At 43.6% G+C, this 27,220-nt stretch overlaps 1 protein-coding gene across 1 annotated transcript in view; it reads right to left on the bottom strand.

The window, feature by feature from the left end:
• The window catches only part of LOC124595630 (discoidin domain-containing receptor tyrosine kinase B-like), an 811,748-nt gene extending 786,150 nt beyond the window's left edge, over positions 1-25,598 (bottom strand). Inside the window, exon 1 of the mRNA XM_047134455.1 lies at positions 25,438-25,598. The gene's annotated coding sequence lies outside the window, so the exon portion shown is untranslated. The remainder of the gene's footprint in view (positions 1-25,437) is intronic.
• Positions 25,599-27,220: the final 1,622 nt, after the last annotated feature.

Genomic DNA, 27,220 nt, shown 5'->3' with positions numbered 1-27,220 from the left:
GAAATCTCATATTGGACGGTGTTCGGCAACCGCTAATTTTTCTAGATATCTGTACTTCAGTTGGCGATGATGTTTAACACAGCCCTAGCCAATCACCCATATAGGTTGGTTAAACTGCTGCCACATCTGCAGGCAAGCCGGCCGGGGTGGCCGAGCGATTCTAGGCGCTACAGTCTGGAACCGCGTACCGCTATGGTCGCAGGTTCGAATCCTGCCTCGGGCATGGATGTGTGTGTGATGTCCTTAGGTTAGTTAGGTTTAAGTAGTTCTAAGTTCTAGAGGACTGATGACCTCAGATGTTAAAGTCCCATAGTGCTCAGAGCCATTTGAACCATCTGTAGGCAATATCAGAAATACATGGTACTCTCAGTCCATTGTTGTCTGTAACAGGTCACACCATTTCTTTGACTTTCCTGAGTGGCCGGAAGACTAGACTGATTCCTCGCCTGTTTATGACTCTACGTATATTACTAATTATTTCACCACAGAACGGAAACCGCGCTATGTGATTGTCCCCCTGGCTTGGTTGAACGGCGTCCCGTTTTAACTTCCTCGACAGAGCTGACCTAATATCACGGACTAAATATCAGTTCCTTCTAAACATCGTCTTCAGATAACTGATTCGGAGCCACAGTGGTTCATGTCCAAAATAGATAAACCTCTTTCTATTGGAGGGTTCTACATAGCTTTTTTCTGAGCTTATTTGTGAAAGCTACGCTTGGTAAGACATACATTCGCATGCGTCGGTTTTCAGTACACCGAACTGTCGAGTCGTCCAAGTGTCCATTCATTAAAGATACTAACTGAAACGATCAGCTCGGATACGGGCGAAATCTAGGTCCAAGACAAATACGCTAAGTGGTTCGAACGCTTCTATCCAGGCACTCGTTCACCATTCCGATGCAACAGAAGACAGAAAAAGGGAAGTTAAGGTATTACATTTCGCGTTTAAGAAATCATTCATGCTGAAGGCTCGTGCAAACCTACCGTCGTTTGACCTATGCACAGGCTCTCGCATGGATGGCATAGTAATAGGCATCCCTAGCGTAGAGAAGCAAGAGACAGAACAGAAAACAAAGCAGCTGCCATGTCCGGATGGAATCCCAATGTGGTTCTACAGAAGGTACTCCACGATTTTGTCCCCTTACTCAGCTTGCTTTTATCGTGAATCTCTCGCTCAGCGCATAGACCCAAGCGACTGAAAAAGAATCGCACGTGAATCCTCTATATAAGAAGGGTAAATGAACGGACCCTCGAAGTTACAGAACAACATCCTTAACATCGAGTAGTTCTTGAACATATTGTGATTCAGAACATAATATATTTCCATAAGATGGGAAAGATTTTGTCCACAAATCAGCACAGATTTAGAATGCATCCCTCTTGTGAAACTCGGCATTCCCTTTTCTCAAATGATATGCTGTGAACCATGGCTGAGTAGCAACGGGCAGTTTCCATATTCCTAAATTTCTCGAAAGCGTTTGACAGGGTGCCTCTCAGCAGACTACTAATGAAGGTACGAGCATATGGATTAGGTTCCTAGATGTGTGAGTGATTCGAAGTTGTCTTAAGTAATGAAACTCAATACGTTGTCCTGTATGGCGATTGTTAATCAGAGACAAGATTATCATAAGGAATACACCAGGGAAGTGCGATAGGGCCGTTGTTATTCTCTATATACATACACGATATGACGAACAGGGTGAGTAGCAATCTGTGGCTGTTTGGTGACGACGCTGTGGTGCACGGGAAAATATGATCGTCGATTGACTGTGCGAGGATACAGCATAACTTACACAGAATTTCTAGATGGTGCGATGACTGACAGCTTGCTCTAAAAACAGAAAAAATAGTGTTACTCCAGAGGAGTAGGAAAAACAATCCCGCACAGATGGGATACAGCATTCTGTAGTGTGCTGCTTGATACAATCACGTCCATTAAATATCTACGTGTAACGTTGCAAAGCGATATGATTTTGAACGCGTTCGATGTCGAATGGTCAGCTTCGGTTTTCTGGGAGAATTTTTGGAAAGTGTTGTTCAGCTGTGAAGCAGACAGCGTTCAGAAGTGCGGTCCATTCTTGAGTGCTGGTCCAGTGTTTTGGGTTCCCTTCCCAATCGGACTAAAGTTAGACATCGAAACTTCGTGAATTAAAACGGAAACCCCTGGAGGGAAGACTTTTTTTTTTTTTTTTTTTTTTAAACACCATTAACGCCGAAACTAATTTGTGCATATGTGCACCTCATTCGAAGGCCAAAGGAATTGCTGGAAAATTAGCAGTTTTCCAAGACAGATCTCGCTGACCTATTTTCAGTTGCCTAAGGATGAGCACACAAAAAATTTGTAGTGACCAATACGCCATTCGACATATATCATGTTGAGTGGTACTTAAGTAAATAAATTAGTGAAATCAAAGTGAACTAGAAATTAGAATATAAATGAAAAACTTGGTTTAGTTTAGAGAGTTACATACTGGCAAACAGCGGGCAAAACAGCAGAACAGAAGAGACAATGACCGTGAAGTCAACAAGTTCCACATAAGCGGGCACTGTCGATTCAGCCGTCAGGGCATCGCCCGACCGGCTCACGTGTTTCTCAGTTGTTGCATATGAGCAAAGGCCCTCACCTACATTCCAAGAGCCAATGGCCGACATTAAGAAGATTCTTCGAGAAGCTTTTCAACGTGACAGAAGAGGCAATGACCGGCTCACGTGTTTCTCAGTTGTCACATATGAGCAAAGGCCCTCGCCTGCATCCCAAGAGCCAATGACCGACGTTAAGAAGATTCTTCGAGAAGCTTTTCAACTTGACAGAAGAGGCAATGGCCGTGAAGTCGTTCACCTCCAGTGAACTGAAGTGAATAAATACGCGAGACGCGTTGGGCCCGACAGACAAAGACGGAGACGAGTGACGGAGACGAAGACGGAGACGAGCGACGAAGAAGACGAAGAAGTGAAGAAGCGTAGCAGTTGTTTTAAGTCAGTTTCGGTGCTGAAGACCGTCATGCAAGAAGAGGCTACATCATGCACAGACGCCGCTGTAATGGAATAGCAAGCAGCAGCCTCAGCGCCAGAAGACAGAAGTTAAAAGGTATTTGAAGTCTGATCTTTACGTACCCGGGTGACTCGTGAGGACGGGAAGGAGACGGCCTAACATCAGCAGTCACCTGTGAGCTGGGATGAAGATCTGAGAGCCGAAGACTGGCAAGAGGGAGTCCGCGGTTCGAGTCCAGGACACTGGCCTTCCCCCGCCGCACCGCTCCGCTGGCCGACGCACAACACAAGAGGCCGCTTAGAGGAGAGAAACACTGGGACTCCACATCCAAGGTATCACCATCCGATGCACGACTTCGCTCGCAATAATTAAACGGGCCACCTCGCGCTGCGCGTCTCCAGTCACCTGGGCGAGACGGCGACACGAGATACACACCGCTACGCGTAATCAGACGCCGCTGCCGCAGCAGAAGGCTACGCAAACGACACGGCTGCCGCTCTCCGAACCAGAACGTCCAGTAAGATACAGTTGAACGAAACTTTCAATAAAAGTTTTCTTATGTAAAAATGCTGTTTCATTCTACCTCATACCCGAGTCAAGGAAGAACCCACCCTGCCCACATGTTGTTAAGAGAGAAAAGTTGATTTATTTAATATTTTCACCCTGACAGAATGCTTTAGAATGCTCATCCTGACAATTGACAGCATCAAAAGAGAATACCCAGTTACATTTAGTAGCAGAAGTGTTACATTTAGTACCAGAACTGTTACAATCATTATAAAAGACTGCGATTAGTGGTCGGAAGCGCTCCTGCAATTTCTCAGGTATGTAGAATTGCTAATTACCTGGTTTATATGGGAACACATCTGTGAAATATATAGACATTGTTTAAAGTCGTTCGCGGCTAGTGGCCTTGCGGTAGCGTTCTCGCTTCCCGCGCACGGCGTTCCGGGTTCGATTCCCGGCGGGGTCAGGGATTTTCTCTGCCTCGAGATGACAGGGTGTTGTGTGTCTTTCATCATCATTTCATCCTCATTCATTCGCAAGTCGCCGTAGTGGCGTTAAAGAACTAGTGGAGCGGCGGCCGAACCGCCCCGCGAGGGGTCTCCCGGCCACCAGTACCAAGAGCTCATTATTATTGTGTATTAAGTAAAGAAGGGCTCAAACACCACAAGGTCATGTGGACAAAATGGCTCAAATGGCTCTAAGCACTACAGGACTTACATCTGAGGTCATCAGTCCCCTAGACTTAGGCCTACTTAAACCACACACATCCATGCCCGAGGCCGGATTCGAACCTGCGACCGTAGCAGCAGCGCGGTTCCAGACTGAAGCGCCTAGAACCGCTCCGTCACAGCGGCCGGCGTCATGTAGACACCATCAACAAATTACCATCTCCTAAGAAACTCTGTGAACTACAGTCGTGCTTGGGCAAAGTTGGTTATCATGCGAAATTAATTTCTACGGCAGTCTAGATACCCTACCCCGTGAGTACTTTGTTTATGAAGTCAACTGGTATAGCTACACGCGAGCCAGAATGTTTTCTCACAACTTAAAAAGTGCTTTAAGTCGGCTCTTTGTTTTGCAGCGATCAAACCGGGCAAATGATTAACACTTGCCACCGATGTCCCAGATGGTGGTATTGATTCGATGATGTCCCACAAACATACCGACTGCATAGCATAGTCCACTGTATATTTAAGTCTAATTCATTAAATGTGGGAATGGAAAATTACTCACATACAGAGAAAGAGCCATTGGTTGTCACATGGGGCGGTATGAAGTTTGACGCATATCTGCGGTAGTAAGTTGGACCTGATAACCGATCACAACCCAGCATTTCGATATTCGGTCCTCACTCTAAACATCTCGATAAGACGTCACAAAGACTCATGGTGGGAGTTGTTTCTTAGTAGCTATAACAACGGGATCCACTAACAGACCACGACTCGCAAATGTGGACTCACTTCTCCGCTTGCATTGTGGTTCAGATGCAGAGTTAGACATACGTGAAGCGCTGTTTTTTGCCTTCGACACCATCGACGAATTCCCAATTATGGTGAGTGAACAGAAGTAGGCCGTGATCCGCTGCCCCGCTGGTTGTCTGCTACAGAGCGCGGTTGGCCGGAGTGCCTCTGCAAAGGCGTACAACCGGCATGGCACCCGTATTGTCCATTAAGACATTAAGACACCGGCTAAATGCAGATGACGGTGTCTCATTGTCAGCCATGGACGAATCTGAATGCTGGGCGGTAATCCCGCCTTCTTTCTGCTCCCGCGTACTAAAGTTCTTCCACACTGCTCATTGGGGAATGTACAGTATACAGGCAACAGTGAGGTGTCAAGTGTACTGGCATGCTGTTGACGCCACCAAAAACCAGATGGTCTTGAACTGCTAGGCTTGCACCCGCAATCAGTCAGCCCCGCGCAGCGTTTCATTCTTTGGCCAGGCCCTGAGCCCACACCTCTGCAAAGACTACATATTGATTATTTAGGACCATTTTTAGGCGCAATGTGACTGTTGATATCATCTCCACTTTACGTATATGGCAGGGGTTGTATAGGTGCCTGGCACAACCAAAGCAGCTACCGTTTGTGCCGTCACACTCGTATTTGCAAAAGGGGGGCACCTTCCACACAAGCGTCAACGTTTCAGATTTTTTATTTTCGTAAACGAAGCGGTATTGAGCACCTGACAACCGTCCCTTTCCACCTAGCGTCCAATGCGGAAGCCAGGCGGATGATCAGGATCTTCAAACCACTAATGCGCTAGATAATGACGATATCTCTTTTCAGGGAAGTACTCTCCAGTTTCCTTGCAACCTAATGGTCTACCACTCGAAAACGGATGTAGTCTGGTTGAAATCTTAAACGGACAAAAAAAAAGGTTCAAATGGCTCTGAGCACGATGGGACTTAACCGCTGAGGTCATCAGTCCTCTAGAACTTGGAACTACTTAAACCTAACTAACCTAAGGACATCACACACACATCCATGCCCGAGGCAGGATTCGAACCGGCGACTGTAGCCTTCGCGCTGCTCCAGACTGTAGCGCCTAGGACCTCTAGGCCACTTCGGCCGGCTTAAACGGACGCAGTGGCTCACACGCTATCACTGTGTTCACCATCAAAGCACGCAGGATTATTACTGCGTGGGATCCCACGTATGAGTTCGCGTTTTCAACTACAATCCCAGGAGAATCCAAGGAGATTGGGAGGTGCCAAATGTTTTAGGTTGCGAAGTGCGAAGTACATGACGTCAACGGAGGGTCACCAGTGGTTAGCGTTGGCAGCCGTTGGAGGTGGAACTACTTCCATCTGTTATGCCACTTCTGGCTCCCACTAACGCCAGAGCTACTCTCACCAAACAGCTGGCGGAGGTTGAACATTTTCGAACAGAGGCTCCGAAGGATGCTGAATCATTGTTCCCCTCTGAATAACTGGCGGTACCCACCTTTTCGTAAGCAGGTCGAACCGGCACCCAGAAACTATCCATCCGCCGGTAAGTCCACAGACATCCCCAACGCCCTAATCGACCCATCGTGAAGAGCAAACATCGTGCGAGGTTTTGGCTCTGACTCTAACACCTCTCTTTCGCCTTTCTGGCCGGTCTATTTCCGACCCTACGTGCCGGTTGAAGTGGGACGACTGTTTACCGCCGAACCAGGCTATCGCTACGGAGGAAACGGTGAAGACCACTGCCGCAGATTACTCTCGCGGAGGACGCAACCTACGTGTATTGTCAAGTGCGCCATTCCACTGACGTGAAAGTGTCCATAATTATCGCGGCTCCACACTTGTCCGACAACTCTCGCTTTTCTCTTAACCCTTCGATACATGCCACTGATAACAGACCGATCGACCATGTGTGTGTTTATATTTATCGATTTGGATCGCTCCCAGGACTGTTTGCTCAACTTACGACGACTTTCACTGTGCCGTGGGCATTGCTTCTGGCTAGTCGTTCATTTCGTGAGCTCCGCAATCTTTGACCATAGAAGACGCCTGTTTGTCCTGAAGCTGGACGTTCGTATCGTTTTTCGGATAGTCGTTTACTGATTCTGCTGTTGCGTGCATACACTAACTCTGAATCTGAGATATTATTATTGCAAGTAGTAGCGAGCGAACTGTTGTTCAGAGTAAGCAACCTGGCGTGGAGAAAATCCGCGTCAGGATAGGTCGCAGCCTGCCCTGACCGTACTAGCAGCCCGAGAGGAGATTTTTAAATTAATCGAGGATTTTTGGTAATATGGTTTTCTTGGTGCGAGTAGTTGTTGCTTGCTTGCGCACTGGAGACATTTTGGCAGATTTGTGTACGCATACACGTAGGTATATGTGACCAGATACGTAATTATTGATTAAAGACATTATGGAATAATTAAAAATTTTGCTAATCAAACTATCGAAGAAAAGAAAGGTCTGAATAAAGTTTGTCAGCGTTTGAATCGTCAATTTTGAGAATACAGTAAATTAAAAGTTTTTATTGGTTCGTTTTATTTTCTACAAAGCATAAGGCTTGTTGATCCAGCCAGTTCGGATCATTTAATTTCTTTGAAAAAAAGCTGTTATTGCATCAGTAGTTGACGCCATGCATTGCACTCTGCATGGATCTCAGTATTTCTTTTGAATTATTTTAGCACGTTGCTGGATGGAGAACATTCACCAAATTGCAGCGGCAAGACGAGGTAAGTTGTCTGTTGCGTGCAGGAATATTACAGTATATTTGTTAGGAGACGTTAGAGAATATTTTAAAAATCGACGTCAGATACAGGAGAATTGATTTTTCATGATTTATAGGATGGGTAATTAACTTCTGTTTCTTCGTTCTGTCAGAATCTACACGTCCGAGAGTAGGAAGTTCCAGAAAATGTTTGGATACTGAAACCTCGGGTTTTCGTACCACACGTTGTAGGCTACACGTTAGATTTTATGATAACGGTAATGAAGTTTCACTAGGTAGCCTAGCAGTTTTTAGAGAGACCGTATAGACATCGCTAATATTGTCAGAATTTTACGGTTTTAGGTGCGTCTGTTGTAATAATAATAATAATAATAATAATAATGATAATAATAATTTTTGATAATAAAACTTCCAGCTCCATCGGTCTTTGGGTCACCGCCAATGAGAGTGATCGCGAACTGTACTCTGAAGGAAGTAGAGGAATGAAAAGAAATAGAGGGCATTTAAAAGGAAAAGGATTGATGTAGCTATCAGATTCGAATTGGAAAGCGCTGGTAAGTAGATACTTACTTATTTTGAACCGCTAGTTGATGCCACTGTAGTTTTGCCATGTGAGCCTAAACAAAGAGTGACCGAGCGGTTCTAGGCGCTACAGTCTGGAGCCGCGCGACCGCTACGGTCGCAGGTTCGAATCCTGCCTCGGGCATGGGTGTGTGTGATGTCCTTAGGTTAGTTAGGTTTAAGTAGTTCTAAGTTCTCGGGGACTGATGACCTCAGCAGTTAAGTCCCAAAGTGCTCAGAGCCGTTTGAACCTAAACTAAGAAAATGGAGTTTATTTTACGTCTTCGTTTTCTTTGTCATTTCGTTGAACTGATAGAACGTGGAACAATAATAATGGGATTACATATGTGTTGTAAGCAAGGTGTCTTTCGACGATGTGTTGTACCAAGTCATTGAGTGCATTTTTTGCTTCATTGTAAAGCCGTGTCGCTCTCAGTAAAAGAATAAATACCCTAATTAGTGATGGTCAAACGGAAAAATACTGTGATGTCGATATAGGACTGGCGGTGGGGGAGGGGGGGATACTCAAAGCCGATATTACTTCTCGGCACCAGTTAACATCACTGACAGTTTGAAAGTAACATCATCTTTTAAAATGTAAGTGATTCCTGTTAGTTTTAGCAAAAAACGCCCACCAAATGTACACAACTGTAGTCCTTAACGGTATTGGGTCATCTACAAATCACGTCGCACACATATGGTGTGCATATTCAGGATGTTTTCAAACGTATGGGTGATTGGTGTCGTGTGTGTGGGCAGGTGGAGGAGGGTGAAGAGGGGGGTGAAGGCGGCGGCCCTTGCCCTGTTGCCTGGCCAGTCGTGCAGCCGCAGCCCCAGAACTTGTTGCCGTGTTAGCATGTGTTCCGCAGCCTTTACCATCAGGAGCAGCTGCACTTCGTATGGCTTCGCGTACAGTCGCTTCCACAACAAGCACCGTTGTTTCACAGGTAGCATTTCAAATTGTCGGGTTGCCCATCAACTAGACTTTTTCGATTGAAAATGTAAACAGCTTTCACACTTCCGTCTGCCTCGAATGAAGCGTACTAACGCAGTCCTGTAGACTACTCTTTAGACAACCTTCTGTGACTATTCCTTTTTTTTCATCCTATAACGCGCTCATTAGGCAACAGGCATATTCAGAGCCTGACTTCACGGTTGAATGTGCTAAATTGAGTTGCACACTGCTGACTAGAGCGTTTCCTCGAAATTTTTCACAACACGTTGTTGAAGTTGTGGAACCGTGATTGCGATTGTAATTTAGCAGATATATAATGTACTTATGGGGGAATCAAAAAAATTTCCTTGGAGTTATGAGGCACAGAAATTTAGGTGATGTGCACCAGTTGTGAGCATGAGAAAATGAGGGACGTCTGGTTCTAGAGAGAGATGTAATGGGGTAACGGGTGAGTAGTGGGACAAAGGTATGACGTCCAAATAATTTCCGGGAATTCATCCAGGTAACAACACTTTCAGCGACCGCCGATATTTCGACAGTTGCCTTGAAAATGGAGGGGTGTTCTCCCGCCGAAATATCGACGGTTGCTGAAAGTGTTACCTGGCTGAATTCCCGGAAGTTATTTGAAAGTTGTATACGCCTGGACAAACTCAGGTCTCACAAAGGTATGACGTTATTGTAGCTTCAGAAGATTTGTCGTAAACCGTATTTTGAAGATGGAGGTGTTTTTCAGGTATCTAATATTACAAGGGAGGTCATTCCAGTCAGGTTCCCGCCAACGACTGGCTGAGTGATTCATTGGGACAGAGAGAATTTTGCTGTGATGGGAACGAGTATTCCAGCTATGATGTTCAAACAAGAGCGTTAAGGCCGAGAAGAGATACGAGAGACAATTTACGCTGATAGGACTGTAGAGGACACAGAATGCAAGGAAGTATCTGCACTTGTCTGCATTTAGCCAAGAACGATGAAATGTCATCAAAGTGTCGAACGACTCAGATACATGGAAAGCAGGTGTTCATCACCAGTTCGGACACAGCTTTACTGAGGAAGATCTTACAAGATAATGCCGCTGTATAAGCATTTGTAGTGATTTCTTTTTCTGGTCGAAAGGGAAGAGCTCTTAATATTTTAGTGGGGCACGGTGGGATGCTGATGCTTTCTTGTACAATGCGGCTTTGTGCTCAGTCCCAATCCAGCTTTTCCTCTGTTAGTACTCACAGATTCTTCGCTGATGGTGAGAAGAGATAACAGCACCGTTTAAGATTAAAGATGATAGGGATTCTCGATACTTTGTGCTAATTAACCTAATATGGCCTACCAGGGCCACTTGGCTTTTGGTTGCGTTGAGGTCTGAGCCTACGTTCTTTGCCCATTTGGATAGTGCACACAGCTCGGTATCGAATATCTCGATAGCTGTCTTCCAGTTGATTGGTTTTGGACTTGGATGCAATTTGAAATCATCAGCATAAATGTGTTTTTTTTTCAGTAGGACGAAACTAATGACACGCGTCTAGTACGACTAATAGTGCTTCCACCGTTGTTGTCCCGAAAGCTACCGTGAGCCTGTGCAGCATGCAGATCTCTGTACGCCTTATGAGTGAACTGCGTCTATTGCATCGCAGTCTGAATGCCAAGAAACTAGCTGCAAATGCTACGACAGCAATGAGTGTCTCATTGTCACAGTCTAAACAGTTGCAGTGGAATATTAAATCCAATTGTGCCCAGTCTTGCTAATTTATGCAAAACTTTGGCAGCTTTCTGGCATATTTGAGAGACATGTGAGACTAAGTTACGATTCTCATTCAAGTGTACGTCGAAATGTGAGGGTTGGAACCTTAACAGTGGCAACTATTAATATACGGCTCGTACAAAATAGATACTGACCTTCAAAGTAGTCACTAGCATTGTGTATAACCCGTTGCCAGTGATGTGGAAGTCGTAGGATACTCTTAGCAGAGGCAGTTGTATTGACAGTTTGAGCGGTGTGGTCTATTGTTCGACGAATTTGTAACAGTTCTGAAGCGAATGCCGTGAACTGTTTCCTTCAGTTTAGAAATCGAGTTGAACTTACGAGGGCTTATGTCAGAGGAGTGCAGTTGGTGGTATAGCACTTAGCAGCCCCACCAGTCAAACAAATCAGTAACAGCTTGCGCTTAACGTGCTTGAGAGTTGTCCTGTAAAATGATGGCCAGGTCCTGCAGAAATTGTCATCACTTCATTTTTCACAGTATTTCTGAGTATGGCTGGCCGGGGTGGCCGAGTGGCTCTAGGCGCTACAGTATGGAACCGCGCGACCGCTGCGGTTGCAGGTTCGAATCCTGCCTCGGACATGGATGAGTGTGATGTCCTTAGGTTGGTTCGGTTTAAGTAGTTCTAAGTTCTAGGGGACTGATGACCTCAAAAGTTAAGTCCCTTAGTGCTCAGAGCCATTTGAACCATATTTCTGAGTATTTTGGTATAAGCGACCCGTGGTCTCCGGTGGCTCGTTACACAGTAGCACTTTAATTATGATTTACTCGGTTTGTGACACTTAATACCCTTGTTTCAATGTGAAAAACTATTACGACGCTGAGAATGCCTGTAATATGCAATTATCAAAACGTAGAACACAAAACACTGAGTAATTTTCCTGTTCATGCTGTTGTAATAGGGAGTTACTTCAACTTGCCGGGTTTAGATTGGGGTGTCATGATGTCAAAAGTGGTGCCAGATACAGGGATTCGTGCGACGTTGTTATGGATGTCTTGTCCGAAAATTACTCTGAGCGGGTAGTTAGAGAACCAGATATTGAGGGTAGCGTCGTAGACCTACTGGCAACAAAGACATCTGAACTTATCGAATCAGTTAACGCGGATGAAGGTACCATTGATCACAAGACTGTGATAGCATCTATGACATCGGGTCTGACAACGAACATTAAGAATGGTTAGAAAGATATTTTCTTCTTAGCAATAGTGGCAGGATACAAATTGTCGAGTATCTGAACAATCAGCATCGAATATTCGGTGTTGAGGAAGAAGATGCTGAGAATAAATGGAAAAGATTCAAAAGCATCGTGCAATATGCTCTAGGCAAGTGTGTTCCGAATAAGGTCTTATCGCATGGAAAAGACCCGCCATTGCTTAATAGCCGTGCTAGAAAACTGCCTCGTAAACAAAGAGAACTTCATCTCAGATTCAAGAGAAGTAAACACTCAGGTGATAAACAAAAGCTGAACGAAGCGAAACTGAGAGTAAGGTGAGCAATGAGAGAAGCGTTCAATGACTTTGAAAGTAAATCTTTGTCAGCCGATCTGAGTTTAAACCCCAACAGGTTTCGGTCGTATGTAAAATCAGTAAGTCGATCACAATCATCAACTCATTCACTCAGTGACTACACTGACACCGAAACGGAAGATAACAGAGAGAAGGCCGAAATACTGAATTCGGTTTTGCGAAATTGACTAGAAAGCGTCGGATGCTCTCTAAAGCAGTTTGTAGATGATGCAGTTGTCCATAAAAAAGTAGCAACGCCAGAAGTAGTAATGTATTGCAGAATGACCTGAAGAGAATTGATGAATGGTGCAGGCTCTGGCAGTTGACCCTGAACATAAATAAATGTTATATATTGCGCATACATAGGACAAGAAATCCAGAACTGCATAGCTACACTACTGATGGCAAACTACTAGAAATAGGTTCTGCCGTAAAATATCTGGGAGTAACTATCCAGAGCGACTTTAGGTAGAATAACCACATAAAACAAATAGTGGGAAAATCAGATGCCAGACACAGCATCATGTGAGGAATCTTAAGGAAATGTGATTCATCTACGAAGGAAGTGGCTTATAAGGAACTTGTTCAACTGACTCTTAAGCATTCTTCATCTATCCTATATATCAAATGGGACTGACGGGAGAGAAGGAAAAGATTCAAAGAAGAGCGTCACGTTTCGTCGCGGAATTGTTTAGTCGTCACGTCAGCCTTATGATCAACAAACTCCTTTCGCAGACATTATAAGAGAGGCGTTGTGCATCACGGAGAGATTTGCTATTGAAATTTCGAGAGAGCTCTTTCCGGGAAGAATCGAAAAATATGTTACTTCGCCCCCCCCCCCCCCCCCCCACCCTCACCACATACGTCTCCCGTAATGACCAGAGGAGAAAATCGAGAAATTAGAGCCAATACAAGGGCCTATTGACAAACAATCTTTTTTCCGACGCGCTATTCGCGACTGGAACATGGACGAGGGGCTCAGTTAGTGGTACAAAAATTACCCTCTACCACACACCATTAGGTGGGTTGCGGAGTATGATGTAGATGATTTAGATGAATGAAACAGCCCTCAGATGAAACACGTACAGTCTTCTCACAGTGCATTCAGTCACTTCGGTTAGTGAGCAATAGAGCACGTAACAGATGCAGAACTGTCCCTCTCACGTACTTTTCGAAAGATCAACCGTCATTATCACCACAGACTGTACAGCGATGCACTATCGCACGCTAAATAACTCCAAGAACTTAGCAATCCTAGCAACCGAGACCATGTGTCAGTGCGGTCTCGTAAACTTGTCTTTCGACATACTCCAAAAAGTAGTCATCCAATCTATTGACTAATCTGGTCTTGGAACAGAGTCAAGATGACTAATCCTTTGTTGCTCAAAGTGCACATCAATATGATCCCTAACACCGAGTGAGAAGTGTGCTGGTGGCACTTCATGTTGAAACCACATAAGGTAACATACGGTATTGGTACAGGGTCGTGGAACTCTTAACCTAGATTCCCTGATGCCGTATAGGCAGTAGTATTAGAGGAGTACTTATTACGTCTATGTATGTAGCCTACTACAATCGTGTGTAGGATGTGCCAAATCGGAGGCACGTTGAACGAAGGCAGCTACTTCAACCCTAAGTACCTTCTGCATAGTATAAGTCAACGTCGTATGTTGCGTGACACCAGAGCAGCCTTCAGCTCAATGCGGCATGCCGTCGACACAACAATGCCCTCAGTCGTCATAGTGATACAGTGTGGATCCAACACTGCCGACAATTTAATCATCTTGAGGTTGAAGCTCTTTCGTCTGTGTTTGCACTAACAATACAATTGTTTTTGGGCGGAATCCGCCTTTAAGCACTCCGTCTTCAGGCCACGAGTGGCCTGCCGGGACCATCCGACCGCCGTGTCATCCTCAGTGGAGGATGCGGATAGGAGGGGCGTGGGGTCAGCACACCGCTCTCTCGGTCGTTATGATGGTATTCTTGACCGAAGCCGCTACTATTCGGTAGAGTAGCTCCTCAATTGGCAACACGAGGCTGAGTGCACCCCGAAAAATGGCAACAGCGCATGGCGACCTGTATGGTCACCCATCCAAGGGCCGACCACTCCCGACTGCGCTTAACTTCGGTGATCTCACGGGAACCGGTGTATCCACTGCGGGAAGGCCGTTGCCGGAGTCCGCCTTTAGCAAAACAAATTTATGTTTTTTGTCCCAAACGATCGTTTCCTGTCCGCATACACAAATCATTATCCTAGTAGCATTGCCAGTAGGCCTACTAGCCAAAAAGTCACAGTGTGATGCAAACAGTTCACGTAGACATCCCGCGATGTTCGGTTCGAATTCGTTTTGTACGTTGCTCGCTGCAAAGTCGATGCGGCATACTGGCTGTACTTTCACCTTCATGTTTGCTTTCGTCTGACTGGCTAATCCTTATTTGAGACTGACCATTCCCGACAGTTGCGAGCGTCTTCTCCTGTCCTCTGTACCACTCATCACTAAATGCTGGTACGGTTCTGCTCAATGTGCAGACGTCGAAATCATTCTCAACTTCGTTCTGGATTGCGAAATTTTTAAAATAATTTCTGAAAGCAGTCAAAGAAAATAACAAGTTAATTGGTTTGAATTCTATAGTAGTGCATCAGAGACGCCTATCATGTATTTCGCAATGCAAACCGTGCGACGGGGTACAGAGGTTACCACAACAGACTCTTATTCCGAAGGAGTAAGGTTCAAACCACTGTCATACTATCTAAATTTAAATTTTCTGTGTTTTCCTTAATCCGACAGAGGTGAATGTCGGGAGGGTTTCACTGAAAAACGCACCACCGATATTCATTACCAACCTTCTGAACCTGAACGTGAGCTCTGTTGCTAAGGACCACGTCGTCCGACAGGACACTAAACCAAAATCATCCTTCCTTCCTTCCGTCGTCTTCCACCTAAACTTTTCTTTCATAACGTTAATCCCGTCATACGAGGTCCGATGTTTTCATAATTTGGCAAGTGTATTTTAATTTCTTGGCAGAGTGACCCTGTCGGCGCTGTCGTTAGTTCATCTGAGAAAGGGAAATTTAATGAATGGATTCTTTGTTCCGTGTGTTGTGGTACTTCTACTCTTCTGTATCGTATTTTCGAAGGCAGTTGTTGGTGATCACCCCAGTGCGAGCGCTGGAAACCGCCTGTAAACCACATTCAAGCTGGCCAGTGTAAAAAACCTAGTATCGTTATTCCGTCGCGAGGATTCAATCCAGAACTGTCTAACTTCCTGGTCCCAGAAGCGAGAGTGCTGCGCGCCACACTATACGACCACGCCCTATTCCTTGTAGACCGATGAAAGTAAATGGAACACAAAATCAGATTTATAACAGGCAGTTGTTTAAATACAATCAGAGTTCTGTCAACGAGACGTTACTTGTACAAAAACCAAAATATCTTGACAGGACTAGAAAGCGAGTTCGCACAGTGGTAACAGACTGGACTACCATTCGGAAGACGACGTTACAAATCTCAGCCTGCTTATCCAGATGTAGGATTCTGTTGTTTCCTTAAAATAAAGTAAGGAAATAACAGGAAAGGTTTTGGCCAATTTTTCCCCAGGCTTTCTGAGTCAGAAACTCTGATCCATCTCTAATTATCAGTCAATCAAAGGACCGTTTAGCTTTAATATTTGCTTTTCTTCCATATTGACAGTACTGTTTATTAGCTCAAATAGTCCGCCACTTTCGCAAGTCTTTGAGTGTGAGGAACGGACTAAAGGTGGATCGGTAGCGTAGGAATGGGTGCCAAAGAGCCATTCACCGAACTGAGTGAAAGGACTGAGGAACGACGTTTCGTCCAGCCTTCCCTTAAGGTCGGTCTCGTTTGCACCTTGGACTCTTTCGACTGGTCTTGTTCTTTGACAGGTGCTCCCTCGTTCCTGGTTCAGGTTCGACCAATTTCGTACATTACCGAGATAGGGCTCCATTCGCTCATTGCATTCGCCGTTTCTTGCTCAGTTTCAAATAGTTCTAGAAATCTGGCCTGCTTGGCATGAGCCGTTTTGCATCTATGTTGAATAATTTATAACTTCATTATAATTATAAGTTAAATTTAAAACAAGAAGACCCGAATGACAGGAACTCACTTTTGGACACGCTTGCCCATCACTTCGATTTTAGCTTCCATAAAAACTATTAATCAATGACAAGGTTGAATTTTCGATGTACATATTTTATGGGCTGTTAAAAATAAAATTTGAAAATGAAATTAAATGTCTTTGTCAAAGCAGTGCCCTATACAATTTTCACTTTTCAGCCTCCACTATACAGCTGATAATCATCTGATTAGAGAGCAGTCGGACTACGTGGAGTCCATTCGTTTCCTCAAGTCGACAACTACGTCGTTCCACAGTACGTGGGACACTTGCGTTGAACATGATATCCACACTAGCCTTTTGCAGTCCAGTAAGTCAGCCATGGCCGAGCAGTTTATTCTGCTATGGAAATCGTTTCCTCTACAAAATCCGTCTGAGATTCAGTTATCAAGCAGTCTGTGGAAACATATTTGGCAGAGTGTCTTACTAATCGTGGATCCCGGTGATTTTTTTCATATCTCGAGAAAGAAAACATTTCTAGACTAAAGATACGTGTAGCGACAAATGATTTTATTATGTTGACACCCGAATTTTAAGTACGTGGGCCCTCACTCTGACAGGGGGCACGTATGCAGTGTTACCATTACGCCTGCGCCTGCCCGTCTCAGATGGAGCAGTATTCTAGGAGGGCGTTAAATTCGACAGAAGACGCTCATGAAGCCGTAATCTGTGGAAATACGCCTCTGCAACTGGTTTTGGTAAAACTTAGCAACGTGCACCAGCAATCTCCTGTATAAAACACACACACACACACACACACACACACACACACACACACACACACACACATACACATACATACATGCACTTCCGGATGATTGAATTGTTGTCAACCGAAATACTGTGGCAAGACGTCGTCATAATTCGGCTCTAATACCGAATCTTAAGTTCGACGGATAAACATTTATCCAAATATTTGAAAATTTTTTAATGTCGACTTTTTTATTACCTATCTCGTGCATCCCAGGAGAAATGGTCGAAACTCAGGTATATGATAGGGACTATCATTCGAAGCAAAGTCTAGTAAAATGGTTGAAATGGCTGTGAGCATAATGGGACTTAACATCTGAGGTCATCAATCCCCTAGATTTTAGAACTACTTAAATCTAACTAACCTAAGGACATCACACACATCCATGCCCGAGGCAGGATTCGAACCTGCGACCGTAGCGGTGGCGCGGTTCCAGACGGGAGGTCCTAGAACCGCTCGGCCACTGCGGCCGGCGTTCTGGTAAACACGAGCTCCAAAATGAATAGCTTAAGAGCAATAAACACGTCTTCATCTTCGGTACTGTGAAACAAACGTCTTCTACAGGAAGCTCTTTGCTTTCTGTATTTTGACAGGTGGCAGTGTGGATAAAAACAAGAAATACATGTGCAGTAATGGGTTCTAAACTGCATACCTTAAGAGGTAATAGCATTTGTTCATCTTTGATACTGTGAATTGATGTCACCGAGTGTCAATTTGTCTTACATCTGAATATTCACCGTGCCTGTCGTGATATCCGTTGTATAGTTCTTCTTTCGTAATGGAATACGTGTCACGAGAAGATTTAAACATGTCATTAGAAATATATAATGAATTTTCTTTTTAAAATTAATGAATGGGCATACGTAGAGGAGGAATCGGCGGTCACCCCATAAAAAACGCTGAAATTTTATCTTATCCTGTGACGCAGAAGATGTGCAGAATCTGTTTCAAGTAAGGTGGAACCTGCAACAGATACTGACCTAGAACATGTGTATCCAGAACAGTTTATTGCTGTATCTAAAAACTGTTTCTCTCTTCCCACGAAGCTAATGAATTTTTGTACGACTCTGTTATTGGGAACACTACTTCTAGTTTCGCCTTTTGACTTTTCTGTACCTACACGGCATAAAAATTAGATGAAACAGATATGGTGTGAGGAAAAATGTTAAAGGATCCAAAAAATAACCGGTCATCAATGAACTAGTTCCGTAATTTACCCGCCTCTATACTGGACGTATATTTCAAGTAAATAAATATATATTTAGAAGACTTCTGTTCGATGTCTGCCTCAGTCTCGCATTCTATTTTCTAACAAACTGTAATAGGTACTCCCGTTGGAGACTGGGAGAAAGGACACAGATCTGATAAAGAGAAAAAAATAGTGGCACCGAAGAGAATGTCAACAAATCCTACCATAAGATACGCGGAGCCCAGCGCAGCCCAACTCACGAGATATTTCTGTAAACGGCATTTCTGAATGTCGCGCATGCTATCGACGCTCGAAAAACAGAGTTCCGTGCCAGGAAGCCGTAACACTCCCAGTCAATAAACTGCATGCTGCCGATGGCACGCCAGCTCGCTGCCGCCGCGCCGAGGGCCTAGCCGAACCGTATCATGCGGAGGACCACCTCACCCTTTGTCGCCTAACATACCGACTGCATTCCATGGTTACGCTCCCAAATCAGAATTTATTGCAGTGACTAGTTTCTGATAAAGCTACAGAGACTGTATATGAGCAGAAATATTCTCTCGTTATTTCTTTCGTTTTTCGTTTCCGTTTTACTGTGTCGCTTTCCCAAAAGTGCTCGCCCTACTTTGGAGACCAAGGTACGCACTGACAAAGCAACATCTACAAGTATAGCAGTAACGTAAGCTTCCGAGGCCACTGTCACAATCAAAATTAGTTTGGGTCTGTGATCGCATTGTCAATGTGTAGGACTTCCAACGTTCCGGCCACTACTGCAAGTGGCTGAAGAAGTTTTACACATTGACAATGCAGTCACTTGCAGTAGGGGCCGAAACGTCTGAAGTCTTACACACCGACAATGCGATCACAGACACAAAAGAATTTTATTGACTGTCTACAAGTGTACGAGTAATTATGTGGTCGTCAGTACAAGAAACTGCAGCTGAAAGATGGCTGGGGAAGTAATGAAGACCATTGACATAACCGTGTAGAATTTACAGGTTTTCCTACTTTGGGACGCGAACCAACAAATCTTTGATAGCCTAAATTCGCTTTTTGAGATATCTTACCATACCTGGGATTGGCAGGTAGTGACGTACCTGTACACATCTATAACATACTTTTACTTTGAGTTGTACAAAAGCTACTTCCTTATGAATTCTTTGAGGATTCCCTTGTATCATAACGAACTTAATCTAGACTTCTCCAGTAAGTAGTACAGACACAAGTCCCGATTTTTTGTGCATTACCATGTGATTACAGAATATGTATTACTGTTGTTCATTACTATAATACAACCCTTGATTATTATTATTATTATTATTATTACTAGTATTATTATTAGTAGTAGTAGTAATAGTAATACTAGCTGCAGCAGTAGTAGAGGACGTTGTTTTTATGGTCCCTATGGTGTATTAATAATCTTTCCGATTAAGCACCTCTCTTACGCGCCACTGCTTTTTCATTATACTACATGATGCAAACTTTTCTCCTAACTCGAGTTATCCCTACAATGTTATATTCTGTATTAATTGTCCTTGCTACCTTAGGAAATGCTCCACCTAACCTGTTCCTTCTTCCGGCAACTACTTCCCTTAAATCTGATTCGTCTCACACTCTAAAATTTGTATAAAATTCCTCCCTTAATCTCGAACAACCGAATACGAACGTTCTTCACTTTTCCCACGTAATGCGTCCTCTGACAAGCTGCTGTCTTGTAAAATCTAAACATTTCATACAATCTATATTTACATACACACACTGCACACTACTGTGAAGTGCATGGTAGAGAGCGTGTTCACTTGTTGAAGAATGTTCTATTTGTGTTTGCGGATTCGCTCCTGATGTCTTCCTTGATGTGATCACCTCCTACAACACTGGTCACCTTCTATAATGGTCCTAAGGTATCTTTCATTTTTCCATGTACAAGATCAACAACGCAGACCCCAAGTCCAGTCCCGTGACATGTATCTTGCTTGATTTCCCTCATTCAGATAACTTTCCAAGCCCGTTCGTAGTCCATTCCTTCAGCTAAAAGTTATTCTGACCTTTTTCCCCCAAGAGACACTCACATCTAGAGCGTTTTTTATAAATCATTTCCGTATCTGTTGTTGCACTACTACAATCTGCTTTATTATTTCCAGTAAACCAACTGGGACTGAATACTGTAAGTGGTAGATGGTAAGGGATTTATCATGTCGTTTCATTAAACTGTGAAACAGGTATGAGAGCAGATAGGTGGAAAGAATACATTGAAAGCCTCTATGAGGGTGAAGATTTGTCTGCAACAGGAGTCGATTTAGAAGAGGTAGGGGATCCAGTATTAGAATCTGAATTTAAAAGAGGTTTGGAGGACTTACGGTCAAATAAGGCAGAAGGGATAGATAACATTCCATCAGAATTTCTAAAATCATTGGAGGAAGTGGCAACAAAACGACTATTCACGTTGGTGTGTAGAATGTATGAGTCTGGTGATATACCACCCGACTTTCTGAAAAGCATCATCCACACAATTCCGAAGACGGCAAGAGCTGACAAGTGCGAGAATTATCGCACAATCAGCTTAACAGCTCATGCATCGAAGCTGCTTACAAGAATAATGTACAGAAGAATGGAAAAGAAAATTGAGAATGCGCTGGGTGACGATCAGTTTGGCTTTAGGAAAAGTAAAGGGACGAGAGAGGCAATTCTGACGTTACGGCTAATAATGGAAGCAAGGCTAAAGAGAAATCAAGACACTTTCATAGGATTTGTCGACCTGGAAAAAGCGTTCGACAATATAAAATGGTGCAAGCTGTTCGAGATTCTGAAAAAAGTAGGGGTAAGCTATAGGGAGATACGGGTCATATACAATATGTACAACAACCGAGAGGGAATAATAAGAGTGGACGATCAAGAACGAAGTGCTCGTATTAAGAAGGGTGTAAGACAAGGCTGCAGCCTTTCGCCTTTACTCTTCAATCTGTACATCGAGGAAGCAATGATGGAAATAAAAGAAAGGATCAGGAATGGAATTAAAATACAAGGTGAAAGGATATCAATGATACGATTCGCTGATGACATTGCTATCCTGAGTGAAAGTGAAGAAGAATGAAATGATCTGCTGAACGGAATGAACAGCCTAATGAGTACACAGTATGGTTTGAGAGTAAATAGGAGAAAGACGAAGGTAACGAGAAGTAGTAGAAATGAGAACAGCGAGAAACTTAACATCAGGATTGATGGTCACGAAGTCAATGAAGTTATGGAATTCTGATACCTAGGCAGTAAAATAACCAATGACGGACGGAGCAAAGAGGACATCAAAAGCAGACTCGCTATGGCAAAAAAGGCATTTCTGGCCAAGAGAAGTCTACTAATATCAAATACCGGCCTTAATTTGAGGAAGAAATTTCTGAGGATGTACGTCTGGAGTACAGCATTGTATGGTAGTGAAACATGAACTGTGGGAAAACCGGAACAGAAGAGAATCGAAGCATTTGAGATGTGGTGCTATACACGAATGTTGAAAATTAGGTGGACTGATAAGGTAAGGAATGAGGAGGTTGTTGCAGAAACGGAGAGGAAAGGAATATGTGGAAGACACTGATAAGGAGAAGGGACAGGATGATAGGACATCTGCTAAGACATGAGGGAATGACTTCCATGGTACTAGAGGCAGCTGTAGAGGGCAAAAACTGTGGAGGAAGACAGAGATTGGAATACGTCAAGCAAATAATTGAGGACGTAGGTTGCAAGTGCTACTCTGAGATGAAGAGGTTAGCACAGGAAAGAAGGAATTCGTGGCGGGGCGCATCAAACCAGTCAGTAGACTGATGACAAAAAAAAAAAAAAAAAAAAAAGGGCTACGTTAGAGGAAGAGAAACAGAATGGTAAAATTCGAAGCTATGATGGAGAGAAGAAAGAAAGAGGTGAGAGGGGCACAGCAATGGTGGCTATACCGTCCCTAATAAGTAAGTTTTGAGTTCCCTCTTGAATGTTGAGTGGTTCTGGATAAGACGCAGTTGGCATTAATCTTGAACTATTTATCTTACCACTTTCCATTTGAGCCATTCTCATACAATAAATGTTTAGGCTAGTAGTTCGTTAGTAATTCAGCAAGTTTCTCTTTCTTAGGTTTATTTGTATTGTTTTGCAAGTATAAATTATAGCTCTAACTATCCGAGAAAGCTAAACATACGAAAAACTACTGCTGATTATTATATATCTCACTGAAAAGTTATACTATGTAGCGCAGTCTACAGAACTAAATTTCTATAGTGTACAGTTTTTTAGAACAAATGGCATGCCACAGATATCGGATTCTATGTTCTCAGATGTCAGACAATCCAACATTCCAGTATCAGTTACGTAGTTCCTTCTAAATCTGCTACCACTATTATGTCTCTCACTTAATCTCGGTTCTTCCGAGCTTAACCCACCTTTGTGCCCAAGTCGTTAGGTCGTGGAGAGCAGTGACTCTCTAAGCGACCCTACGCTGCTGATGAGAACTATGGCAATGTGTCTGTGCACGAGGCATCGACGTTCATCTGACGGAGATGATAAGCTCTACATTTCCCTTGCTCTCTAGGGGAGATTTAGGAGATGAACCGGCTGTGTCACCCAACTTCGCGATTCGTTTCATGTCAATGTGCAACAACACAGAAGAAAAATACTGCATTCGATGCACCGTTTTCGTAGTTAAGTACACCAGTTACACATATAACTAACACAAAGGGATCGGAATTACTAGTAAACAGAGATCGGAATTACTAATACATATTGTTCATAAGGAGCTTATGAAATCAGCAGTACTTTGAGTAACTTAACGCTGTCGAAAGGCGCAAATATTCTCAAAGAATTGTCATTCTCCTCAGCCTTGCGAATCAATCCCGCGATACGTACTGGTAAGCAACGGTCTCTTCCATGTCCATGACATAACACATGCGGTATGTCAATATGGCAGAGAGTGGCGTTACATTTCGGCACAGCTAAAGACGTCTGGCTACTTTTAAAGACATTTAAGCCTCTGTCACAGCGGTAGCAGATGGTTCTAACGATCTTCGACGAGAGAATCTAAGCCTTATACGAAAGTGTAAATGACCTACTTTTGTTCTCCATTTGGTACAAAGGGCTACACACACCTACCTATCCCCTTATAAGTTCACGTCGTTACTCAAACAAAGAGGAAATAATAGTACCATTAATAACTAAACGGTGTTCTGACAAACACTTATTATTTTTAAAATATCATGTATTACGGGGATATTACTTAAGATGTTTGTCATCTGCAAAGCACTATATTCGACTACTTTCTATTGTAGAATCTGGAGTCAAGACTAAAAATAAAATGACAACTAAAGAATTATTGTAGCTGAAATAAAAAGTGTAGCTAAAGTGAAACATGATGATAGCGAAACACTAAATTCTCAGCAAATCATAAATTTGTCACTTGGTTTACTTATATACACATATTATTTTACACGATGAACTTAATCATATGCTGCGAATAGCGTCCAACGAAAAGCAAATGGGAAATTCGCTACACATGCGAAGCCAGGTTAAAATTAGCTCTTTAGAAAGTAAGTATCAGTTGCACCAAGCTTAGGTGTTAAACTGAAACAATGACGAAAGTAAGCGTCACTTACACCAAGCTTAGTTGTTAAATTGAAACAATGACCAACTATGAGTACATCAATCCCCATGACATTCAAGCTGCCTCGATACCTGATGGTTTTGTCAGGCTTGTCGTGATTATAGATGTAAAACAAAAACGTATTTTGTGTTCGCTCTGTTTAAATGTACTGAGGTACACTCTTTCCAATTAAATGGAACCTACTGGCGTCATTACTACAAACACTCGTCGTAACAGTGCCATCCAAAGTTCAGTTTATCATCTCATTAACAGTAACGTTGTGGAAATGATGTGAGCTTATGCTCTCCTACATCATCCTACTCTTTCTCTCCATTCTGCTATAATGCCTCAACAATGTTATTCTGCTAGATATTTTTGTCCTTTCTTTGAGAATGTTTAATGTTATTAAATGTGATATCGTCACAGAGCCACTGTGATATAGATGTTGGAAACCGTAGTATTAGTGCCTGTCATCAATCGCACGTGTTCTTCATTTTATTTATTCCTTGATGTCTTAAAACATGTCGTTGGTCTTGCCCCTTTTTTGGTGTCCATGTCTCCCACGTGTTCCTCTCCTCGATGAGACCGCAAAGAACCTCCTCATTTCTTGTTATTCCACGTATTTTACGTAAACGCAACAGATGAAAAAGCTTCCACTTGATGATCAGAATAATATCGTCTTATGACATAAAAATACCTATCATTCTTGTTCTTCCTTTGACACAAACGCATTTGTCAAGTGAGCAAGTAGCGGGCGACACACAGAGGCAAAGATACTTAGATTTCTTGTTCCTTAATTTCGACAGATTCTGAAAGATTTTTATGACGTTTTATATACAGTTATATTGACACAAGTATGTTGTCCTACGACTGTATCACTTTACTACTTTCCCATTATAAGTACATGCTACTGTCAAAACCTTCTAATCAGGATGTACAGTATTCACACACACACATGCAGACCCTCTTGCGTCTTCCAGATTGGTGTGAAGGTGTCCATTATTGGTGAAAACTGGTTATAAAACACAAGTAAAAATCTCTTTCGATCAAATATTGTTACAATCACCAGAATTTCTGTTTGCTGCGTTCGCCATATATTATGAACTGCTCACTGTGCTGGCAAAAACATACGTTGACCAGTGTCCTGCCCATTATCCCTAAGCTGCTTACAGATGGAACAGGAAAAGAAAAGAAACGAGAAAAAACGAAACGAAACTAGAACAGGTGGTGTTGTACCGCGGATGAAGGAGTTGCGACGTACTCGTCACAGAAGGAGGCGCAAGTCTGCTGGCAAACGCGCTTACCCTTGAGCAGCGGCTCAGCTGAGCGCGGGGGCCTGCGACGGCGACGTCTGCGCAGCCCGTGGCATGTCACTCGGCGACCCGCACCGCACAGTAGGGGCGCACGCTACGCTACGCTACGGAGCGCCGCTCGCACAGCCACCACAACAGACCGGACAGGACGCGCGCCCGCGCCACACTGCGACGGCGAAGCCGCCGCCAGCGCCGTCTGCTGGCCTTCCGCCGCAACTAGCGCCGCCGCCGTGCGTGACCAGCGGCGTGGACGTGGAGGGCTTGCCCACGGCGGACGTCCTCAATAGGCAAGCTTAATTGCGGCAGCTCCTGCCTTCGCGAAGCCAACCCCAGCTCACATGTCTGAACGCCACTGTCAAGAGCTCGGTTTAATGGCTGTTAGATCTCCACAAGGGATAAGTTCAAACCTTCCACGTGACACTGTAATGTAGCCTGGTCATCGTGGTACCGCAGTCTAAAGCCGTCGGCACACGGACCGTGCTGTCGAACGTCAACGTTAAGCGTACTAAGTTCAACGTGCTGCTGAACGCTCAGAAATGATGCGATGTAGGTGTAGATGTAGACTTGTGCATAAGGTACGTGGACCCCAACTTGGTACACACGATCGCAACGCACTCCGGCGGCAGTTGCGCGAAGTTTCTAGTTCGTAAATCGTACCGTTTACTAAACGGGCGAGTATAAAATTTCCACGTTAGCTCTATTAAAACGCACATTTCCTCCATCGTCCACGAAAAGGAAAGTACCATGTCCAATCAATAAGGACACAGGCATATAAAAGTTCCATAACAAACAGCGCGATACTAAATTTCAATACTTCTTCACATAAGATAAACATTATTTCATCATTCCAACATTTTAGTAAAACTTTAAGGTCAGTCTTACTTGATCATTGTTCCTACCCAGTAGTAGAATCTTTGCAACACGTCAACTACGAAGCGTAAAAGAAGGAGCAAAATGCCTTTACATAAGTAGCGCAAGGTGTCCTGTAGATCAAGCCAATCGAACACCCAAAGATAGGTGAACTTATATTTACATAACGTCAGAAATTATAGTATGTACTTACATTAAACTAACAATAAAGTAAAAGAACCTAATAAATACCCAAATCTTAGGAAACAGAACGTGCGTACTGGCGAGTCGCGAACCACCGCCCAAACATAAAAATTTATCTAATCACTGATGCAACTTTTTGTTTTTAATAGCCAGCTATCCTACCCACTTTTTTAACAAAAATGAAAAAAAAGGAAAAAGGATTTTGGAAGGTTTGTTTTCTGCTTTTTTTAAATTTTTATTTTATTTTACTTTTATACAAATGGATAAAAGGAAGGCCGTTCCTCTTCGGCTACGTAAACAGAATAATAGGAAGTCGCCCCGTTACGACAAAAGATGCTCCATACTATAGCCTGCCGCGAATTTTTCAATGACTGCCGTTTCGTTGCTGTGTTGTTTCCGTTGTTTGTTCAATCTCATAAAAAAAAGGATCTGCGAAGAGGTGCTATGGTTATCTTCTCATGTCATCGATAATCCAGCTGCGCGGTGGATTATGGAATGCGCTCCAAAGAAAATTAGAAAAATATTGCATATATTTAGGGCTCTTGACGATCGCACAACGTCGTTCGTTGAGGTAATACCAAAAATCGGGTACTGTCTTTTCGCCATTACCGAATAGGTAGTGAACAGCGTGGCCGCTGATCCACGTCACAGAGGTGGTTTTTGCTCTTTGGAAATAAATCTTATCGGGGAAAAGGGAGTCGTGCGTGTGAGAATTGCCAAT

Source organism: Schistocerca americana, chromosome 1 (assembly GCF_021461395.2).
Source record: "Schistocerca americana isolate TAMUIC-IGC-003095 chromosome 1, iqSchAmer2.1, whole genome shotgun sequence".
NCBI classification, from domain to species: Eukaryota; Metazoa; Arthropoda; class Insecta; order Orthoptera; family Acrididae; genus Schistocerca; species Schistocerca americana.
The sequence above is the reverse complement of the archived record's forward strand: the minus strand, read 5'-3'. Positions and strand labels throughout refer to the sequence as shown.